We start from the raw sequence: 10,049 nt of genomic DNA, 5'->3' as shown, positions 1-10,049 counted from the left end.
TGTTTGTTACTTTGACAGTGTTATAGGGAGGAAAGTGGGTTGTCACAGTAGTTGGAATGGTTTCAAGTGTCCAATTACACAAATGTTTTTTTTTTCTATTGCATTGGTTTCATTTGTGTGTTTTACACAGCAAGTTTAATTTCATGGTTGATTTTTGTTGTATGATGCCATTTACATTGCTTTTTCTGTTTTGCTAAGTGCCACTCTTCAACGGTGATCAGAACAAACAAGGGCACCGGAAAAAAAACTTTTACCGGTGCACTCCAAAGCTCTTAAATCAAAGAATAGCACCTATTCTGAGAAGATGATAGGACATCTGCTCTAATAGAGGTTAAGAGGGAGAGACTGTTACAATTCTAGTGCATCAAGCCCCAGTTTTAACAAAACCTTGATGTAAAGAAACCTTTTTGTTGTCTTAACTTACAGAGCTTCTTGCAATATCTTGAAACCTCAGAAAAAAAGGAAGACTATATGTAAAAAAAAATGTGTCTATTTTTTAACAACATTGGATATACAGCTGGTATTTGTCTTAGCAACCAAGCCCTTTAAATCACTAAATGATTTCACAAAAACATGAAGACACATAATAAAGTATCTCATCAGAGCTGATACTGACCTGTCATATTTTCAAGCAAATTGAAATCAAGTTATGAGACGTATCAGTTGGCTATTTGAAAAGAGAGAAATTCTTCAATTCTTTGTAGACTTTTAGAGAAAAAGGTAGTAAAAAAAGGGTACCAAACTGTACCTTTTCTGTCACTGTGGTGGTGCCCTCATAGGTTCATTTCTGGGTAAACAACACATTGAAATGTAATAATGAAATACCCTAAGAACTTTTTGTGTGATAATTTTGTACAGTTAACTGTACCTTTATATCCTTAAGGTACAGTAATGTACCCCAAAACGTATAACATTGAATTATGTTTACCTGTAAAGATACAAAACGGAACCTTATGGGTACCCCAGCGACAAAAAATGGACAGTTTTTTCTTACAGTGTACTATATGTCCTACCCAAATATTGTGTTTTAATGAGAAAAAAAATACTCCTTACTTTTTAAGGAGCCTGATAATACTATAACAAAAATTTAATCTGAATAAGAGGTAAAGACAGTTGATCAAAACAATACACAATTCCTTTAATTTTGACAGATAACTGTTCTTTCTAAAACAAAGATCCTTACATTGAATATCCTTACAGAACAATAATGATAGGGACACTGTGTTTATAAGTTAAGGCAGGTGTTTGATGATTCAAACGTCTAGATAAACAAAGATGACGTTCAACTCTGCATGTTCACTGAGTATATAAAATACATTTAGTTCCTTAAGTGGCAAGCTGTTATGTTAAAGAAAATATTTAAATCATTGCATTGCGGCTCAAAATGATGTCCCTGTGCTGTATAATATTTTTATTGTCCGTTTACACAAATAAATGTGTTCAGTTGAACTTAAAGCCCACCCTTGTCATCTTGCCAGGATGAATAGCTGTAATTAAAATGTTGCTGTAGGCCTGTTTATGCTAGAGGCTGGATAGTTTTGGCTCAATAATTGTTAAATGTAAGTTGTTGTTGCAGGTGTCATCATTTACTAACACCTTCGGGGAAACTGGGACAATTGTATCCATATATCAGAAAAGCGCAAACACTTCTGTGGATATCTAAAGGAATACTATTTTACTATTAACTGGTTAGTAGAGATATATTGAAAACATTTTCATGAGGCATTAGAAAACTATAAAATGTCAAATTGTCTGTGTGAAGTGCATGGTGCTTTTTAAAGCATGCTAAATAAGACATCTTTAAAACCCTTGTTGAAAGCGCTGAATACAAGAAGATAGAACCCATTTTAAAGACAAAAAGAAAACTAAACAGAAGCTAAATCATTGAATTAATACTCAAATAAGGATAAACAGATGGGGCGTAGAACAAATGTGGGCTTACAGAACTGTACATAGTTGTGAGTTGTCCCATATTCACACATATTTCAAGGTTGCAAATATTTATTATAGTGGTCAGTTTTAAAACATCTTCAACACATTACCAAACCTTAAACACACTTACCCTTACTGTTTTTCAGTGTATCTGTTTGTTGCTATTTATGGACATAGCAATATGGATTTATTTATGCTATTTATCTTCTCAAAGTGTTCTCTAACATTAAAACCATCCATTCTCTTCTCACCTAGACAACAAACAAGGCAATAAAAATTGACATTCTTATCTAAAAAAAGTTCATTGTTGCTGTGGTAAGCTCCTCTGTTTTTCTGAGGCTATAAACCCCATACAATGTTAACAAAACATTTTATCAGAATTCTACGGAGCCCCTAAGGGGACATGGAGAAAAAATTAAATAAATTGTAGTTTCGGGTGCGCACGTGAAACTATCGCGTGCGTACGTGAAAGCGAAAGTTTCATGTGCGCACACGATAATTTCACGTGTGCACGTGAAACTAAACTTTTTAAAAAATTCTGCACATTTCTGAGCTCGCGAAAGTTTCACGTGAGCACATGAAACTAAACTTTAGATTTATTTTACTCCAATGACACCTTAGGGGCTCGGTAGAATTCATTACTTAGAGTTTCATCTGATGTAACTGTACAGGCTTCCGAGCACGTAAGGTGACATTGGAGTAAAAAAAATCTAAAGTTTAGTTTCATGTGCTCACGCAAAACCTTTATGTGCAGAATTTTTTTCAAAGTTTAGTTTCGCGTGCACACGTGAAACTTGCGCGTGTGCACGTGAAACTATACTGCCCTCCAAAGGCTAAGTGCAGTAACTACGCAAACACTGAAACCGAGAAAAATGCCTTTAAAGTTTTACACCAGGCAGTCAAAAGTGTTACTGTAATTTTGGCACACATGTTTCTCTGAATTGGGACAAAATTGAACCAGGAGACTTTGTCACAAGACACATAAGATCTCACAAAGCCCATTTCAACCCTTAACTAAATTTTGACCAAATGCTTAGTTACCGCGCTTTGGTTTTGTTGGGCAGTATAGCGTTTGCACGAAGTGGGCACGTGAGACTATCGCGTGCGCACATGAAAGCGAAAGTTTCACGTGCGCACGCGAAACTAAACTTTATTTAATTTTTGCTCCATGTCCCCTAAGGGGCTCCGTAATAAGCAGACTTATGAAATGGTGAATAAAAAAATGCTAATCGCTTGGACATTAATATGCGTGGGCATAGCGCAATGCCTTTTATCGATCAGAGATCACATGACCAGCCGAATATTATTCACATTATCTTGGTAGCACCTTTGATCTCAGAATAATTTATTATGTCTGCTAATAGTACATTTCTTTAGACAGTTTCAGCAGCAGCAATAACATAAACAAACGGTTTTGTGGACTAAAAGCAACTTTCGATAAACTTTCACAGAGAATCAATAACAGCAAAAGTCCTTTTAGAGTAGTATTTTTTTATTTATTACTGAAGCCAAATAAATGACAAGTAAATTACCTTCATTCATGTCTAACGCATATCAACTACATTGAGCTGACGTTTACTGTAACATTAATGTTTGCTACATGTCCATGAATTCTTGCCTGGCTGTCAAACCTCTCTGCACAACACTGATCCATGATCACGGTCTACCCTTTAGCCAACTGAAACACTTTATTTATATTAAAGGTATTTGTTTCAGAGATCACTTCTACAGTAAACTGGCACTAAAGCTCAATATTAATCAAAAAAGACCCCTCAAAGACGCAGTGGTATTTTCATGTTGCTTATTATGCCAATTTAATAATAATAACAATAACACGTTTACAATGTGCCCCCAACACGCTGCAGATCGTTTCTATTCATTTACTTGTCTGCTATCATATAAATTCTCACGAAAGCTATTCACCGAAAAGACCCCTCACAGACACAAAGGGGTTTTCATGTTGCTTATTGTGCCAATTACTTTTTTTCATGAGTACAAAAACCTGAATAAACCCATTTTTAAAGAGATGGACTATTCCAATATTCTTTTTCGTTCAAAATTTTGGCAGACTAAGCAGGCCATATGTTTGCACCTATCAACAGGCACAGCAGCTGTGTAGTGAGCCTGGAAGCTTATCATCCATCAAATCCAGCTTCGGTTTGACTCGTGTTGTGTTTCGCCAAGTTATTGTGGACAAGAACTTGATTTTGGTGCAGTCCCTATAGAGTCTACCCAAAGACTTGTTGATTTAATATAGTAATAACAATATAACACTCTTTCTATACTAAATTATATACCAGTTCATGAGGCACAACGTTTTTTCCCTTCAAACAATCTACAGTCGAAAGAGCAAAGTTGAGAAACTCTTTCTTTTATTTCTTTTTTTACAGGAATACTTGAGCTTAACAGATGTTTGTTAATTAGGCATGAAAATAAGATTTCTGTGTTTTATCTGTGCTCACACAGAGCTTTGTATTCCGCCTTAATCTTGATTTGTATTTTTCATCACATTCGTATACAGAACACATGGCTTATAAACGTCTCCATATGCTTATCGTCTATTTATTAGACACGACAGGTTGGAAAATAAAGATATTTGTTTTACATATGCAAGAAAGCTAACTGTCAATCTTTTGAGGGGTTAACCTTTTTACCTTGCATATATTATAAACCATGTTTTAGAACAATGAACAGTGACTCAAAGACATCCCTCTGTTATGATTTAAGACTGAACTGATGGCGAGCAGAGATGTAGAAGAGATTATCACATTTGTGATCCAGTGTCTGCTGCTTTTTTCAATCATGTATGTATGTTATCAGCCTAATATTTCCTTAACAACAAAATAACAGATCAGGGATGCTACAGTCCTCATGCTTTGCTGGTTTTGCTCTTGTGGTTATCAGAGCATCCACAGGGAGATATTTAAGCCTCTCTAGATTGACATGACATGATGTTTTCAATTAAGATAGCACATGTGCTCTTCTCTTTGCTCAACACGTCCTCGTTTTTATTTGCTGTTGTGTTCACAGTCCAAGAAACAGAGATTCTGCTAGTGCCAAACAGTGTTGGTAGACTTTATTTGAGGGTGGAGAAGGAAAAATTAAGTGTTTTTTTTAGAAAGCAAGTAAAGTACTGTAACTATTTGTCATTACTTTAAACCAGCTTTTAGTGGATCATCAGTTTTTGTCCCCAGAGTATATGTGAAGTTTTTGCCCAAAATACTATATAGATTTTTATTTTAATACCATATTAGATATTTATTATAACATTTTTGTTGGTGTGAGCAAAAATGTATGACGTTTTTGGGTGTGTTCTTTTAAATGAGCTGATCTCTACACTAAATGACAGTGTCGTGGTTGGATACCGCAGATTAAGGGGCAGTATTATCTCATCTGACATCACAAGGGGAGCCAAATTTCAATGAGCTATTTTTTACATGCTTGCAGAGAATGGTTTAACGGAACTAAGTTACTGGGTTGTTATTTTCCATGATATGTCCCCTTTAAGAAAATGTTGTATTTTCTTAAAGGTATAGCGGAAGATTTTCCAGAATAAAAAAAAAAACGCCCCTCCACTTTAAAAAAAAAAGGCACATGTGCAACACTACCGGATCCCGAGAGGGAATGCCTATTAACGTGTGCACGAGAGAGCATGCACGAGCCTAGTTCTTCTCTTCGCTCGGTTTTCAAGTTGCTGCAGGCATGGCTCATATGTAAGGAATAATTGACGACGGCCATTGAATTGTAAGGAAATAATGCACACCCAAGGTCAAGAGTCAATTATTCCTCTTATACCACGGTTACCACAAACATTTCTCTGGTGTCTATTTGTAAGACATTGACAAGTTAGAAGTGCGGTTATCAGAAATTAATGCATACCCACGGACCATTTCTCAGCCAATCAGAATACAGCATTCAACAGACTCGTGGTTTAAATTGAGATGTTTACCGTGTCTTTGTGGTTCAGGACTTGTGCCAGGGCTAGCATGGCTAATCATAGCTTACATCAACTTTTACTAGCAGTGATTTTAAATGGATTTCTCCAAAAAGCATGCCAAACTTTACCTGTCGAGTTGAAACTTCACGACTGAGGCATCAGTGGGAAGCCCAACCTGTGCTTTTTGCAAGTCAGCGTGTGAAATATTTTACCAAAAACACTCTGGACTTGTTTCTTTCTTCAGAGGCACTTCTCTTCTTGTCATACAATTCATAAAGCACACCACACATATACACCTGAAAGTGTGCATGTGCAGAAAGCGAACCTAGGGACGAGCATGTACGACGGCCTTACTTACGCCAACATATTACCAGAATGATTGACAACTGGGATGACAAATAGTATTGATGGGAAAAGAAAATCTTCCGCTATACCTTTAAGAAATACCACTTGGTATTATATTGATATGTTACAAGAACATACACCCAGCATGCAAAAGAGCTCTCAGTGAAAATTTAGCCCAAAATAAAATGAAATGAAATAAATGAATTAATAAAACCAAAAACCTTGTAATAACTGTTGATGTTGCTCACATGATGGAGTATCATACATTATATTTTGGCTAGAAGTGGGTTACTCATAGTTGGACTATATTGGGTCTTGTTAACGTAGATGGTGAAATGACGAAGTGTCAAAATATTGTGTGTCACAGCATTCATTTGTTTACTTGTGTGTTTTTCTATTTTTAAAATGCTAATTGTGTAACCTGAGGCTATGGGAAAGCATTTACATGTATTAAATCTCAGTTGTCTCATAGTGGCCAGTGAGTAAGGTGTTGAACTGAAGTTCAGGGTTCACTGAGCCATTGCACGGATGTTTCTTTGAGACTGGGGGAAGGTTATGGACTCACAGTGGAGTATTGAACCGGCCACAGGTGTTGAGGTTACACAAGGCCTTCAGGGCTTCGGTCCTGGCTGTCAACTTTGATCAAGTCCTCTAATGGAGGTATTATGCTAGAACTGCAACACCAGAGGAATTGAATAAGAACTGGAGTTAGCTCAGGTTGAGTTACCACGTTGGAGAGTTACGTAGCCATGAAAACCTCACATTCTCGGTTCAGAGAGACATAGACCAGAAAAATTTATTTTTTATGAGGCTGACAGAAACATGTTATCAAAAACAATGTCACCATCTATGTTTTTGTGGAATGCAATTTTCGAGCAAACATAATAAGCAAGCCCACATGGATCTGTTCAACAGATCAAAACACATGATGCTGCTTTATTCATATAGCAATACTTCCATATTATCATATTGTTATATCACTTGGGCTATAGGTGAATGATGATCAGTGTGAACGCAGGGTCAGTTTTATTGAGGTATCACTCCTTTTTCATAACATACTCTGCCATCGGCACTATAGATGACAGTTCACTCATCCTGCCATTGCTGAGATATCACTGCTAGCTTGGTGCCTGATTATTGTTCTCATAGCAACACACTTATGACGGTTACTGTTGTTTAAAGAACAATATGAAGCGCACAACTGGTTTCACGCAGATTCAACAACGCATGGTTGACGCATATGTGGTCATACACATATTGCAGAATGATGACATCACTACAGCAAGTCTACACGTACATCCACTTCCTGTCATGTGTCAAATAAACAGCATTACATTTTATGAGACTGGAAAAACAGTAAAATAGGGCAAATCGAAATAACATTGACTCACACCACTAAAAGTCTCAAATAAAAACTAGAGAATAAAAAAGAATAACAATCTCAATGGTCTCAGTTTGGCATTCTTGTCTCTTTTTAGCATCCCTTCGGGTTAGATTAAATAGGATTGATTAAAATTGATCATTCTTATCTTCATACATATGTGCAGCATTTTGTTAACATTTTTGTATAGAGACAGAGCGCAGCGCGTCACAACCTGAAAACCACGCTCACCGGGGGGGAAAGCAATTCAACAGTCTCCATTGACTTTGTATTGCAAAAGGCCGCCTCTTTGTCATTTCTGGCTTATAACAAAAACTGAACAATGCCCAAAAGCTGCCCCGGGACAACATGCACAGCCAACAAGCCAAAGAACACAGAAATAAGCCTCCACAAGCTGTCGAGCCGCAAAACCCAGTCCCCAAGGAGAACAAAGTGGATCGCCGATTACGTTTCCCCCTATTGGACGCAGTTTTACTAATAGGAGCACTATGAAAAGTTGCCTGTCTCCACCTCCGTGTCCAAACGCTCGTCCTCTGAAGTCGACAGCCCACAAAAAATTATTATTATTTTTTTTTTTTGGCGTGTTAGATGTACACCTTGTCACACAGCAGCTTTTAGGTATTATTCTGTTTTTAAGTTTAATCTGTAAATAAGTTTTTATAAGCTGTCGACCCCAAATACGAGCGTTTAAAGACACAAAAATGGATACAGGCAACTTTTCATAGTACTTCTATTAGTAGAACTGCGTCCACTAGGGGGAAACGTAGTCGGCGATCCACTTTATTCTCCTTAAAGGCAGGGTTTTACGGCTCGACAGCTTATAAAAACTTATTTATGGGTTCTTTGGCTTGTTAGCTGTACATATTGTCACACAGCAGCTTTTAGGCATTATTCAGTTATTTGTTATAAGCCAGAAATGACAAGGAGGCGGCTTCTCGCAATACAAAGTCAATGGAGACGGTTGGATTGAATTCCCCCCCCCCGGTGGGCGTGGTTTTCAAATTTGCATAACTGCGCTCTGTCTCTATGCAGGAACGTTTTAGTTGCCAGGAAAAAAAGCACTGTGACTGACAGTGTGCGTATAAAAGGTGTGTTATGACCCAGAGCCTGCTAACACCCCACACTACATCAACCACAGGTGTGATAGAAAACTGATCTCATTCCAAGTTCTTCTACTTTTCCCTGCAAAAAATGCTCCTCAGACCTACTGCATATAAACACCTGGAACGCACTTTTGGAACATAACATGTACATTTTATTCATTTGGCAAACACTTTTATTTAGTGCAACTTGAAAACAGAGCATTTATAATTTTGTTTAAGCACAAACATGCTAACATAAGTAAGGAATAATTGATGACAGGCCATTGAATTATAAAAAAATAATGAACACCCAAGGTGGTAATGCGGCATGCAATCTGTATTATTTTTGAATAATTCAAAGAACTGGAGTCAATTATTCCGCTTATACCACGGTTACCACAAAAATTGCTCTGGTGCCTATTTTTAAGACATTTAAAAGGTTAGGTGTGCGGTTTACAGAAAAATAATCAACACCCATAGAACATTTCTCAGCCAATCAGAATGCAGCATTCAACAGACCCGTGGTATAACATACAATATACACTCTTCTGGGTTATTTTTTAACCCAGTGCTGGGTAAATATTGGACAGAACACATGTTGGATTATTAAATTAACCTATACTGGGATGTTGCAATGCTGGGTTGTTTTAACTCATATTTAAGTTAACAACAACCCAGCATTTATTTATAACCCAACGTGTGTTATGTCCAATATTTAATAAAGGTACAAAACTGTACCTTTTCTGTCACTGGGGCTGTACCGTTTTGGGGGTTTCCGTTTGGTATCTTTACAGGAATAAAAAAGATTACTGTACCTTAAGAACCTACATTTTTAGAAAAAAGTCAAAATATGTACCCTAGCTGTCAGTGGGGCAGCACCCTACCTAAAAAGGTAATTGTATGGACCATTAGGTACAGATATACATGTAGTACCAATATGTACCTTTGAGATACTAATATGGATTTTTGAGGTACTAATAAGCTCTCTTTTGCCCCAGTATGAGGTATTAAAATGAAATCCTTAGGTGCAAAGCTGTACTTTATGAAAGGGTACAGCCTCAGTGACTGAAAAGGTACAGTTTTATACCTTTATTTCTGACAGTGCAGCATTGGGTTAAAAATAAACTATAGCGTGTACTAACCCCAAGCGACAATGGTAAGTAAATAGGAAAAAACATTGAGAAAACAATACATAAAATGACACGAGAAATCGTGGGAGTGACATGGAAAAGACATCCTTGGTCCCGTCACGAAAAAAGCTCAAATCCGTAACACGGATTTTCGTGAGATCAGGTTGCATATCAAGATGATTTAAACATGTGCAGTAGACTTTTTTGTCATATGTCATGTATTTATTAACTAATCATACAGA

This window comes from Misgurnus anguillicaudatus, chromosome 19 (genome assembly GCF_027580225.2).
Source record: "Misgurnus anguillicaudatus chromosome 19, ASM2758022v2, whole genome shotgun sequence".
NCBI classification, from domain to species: domain Eukaryota; kingdom Metazoa; phylum Chordata; class Actinopteri; order Cypriniformes; family Cobitidae; genus Misgurnus; species Misgurnus anguillicaudatus.
The sequence above is the reverse complement of the archived record's forward strand: the minus strand, read 5'-3'. Positions refer to the sequence as shown.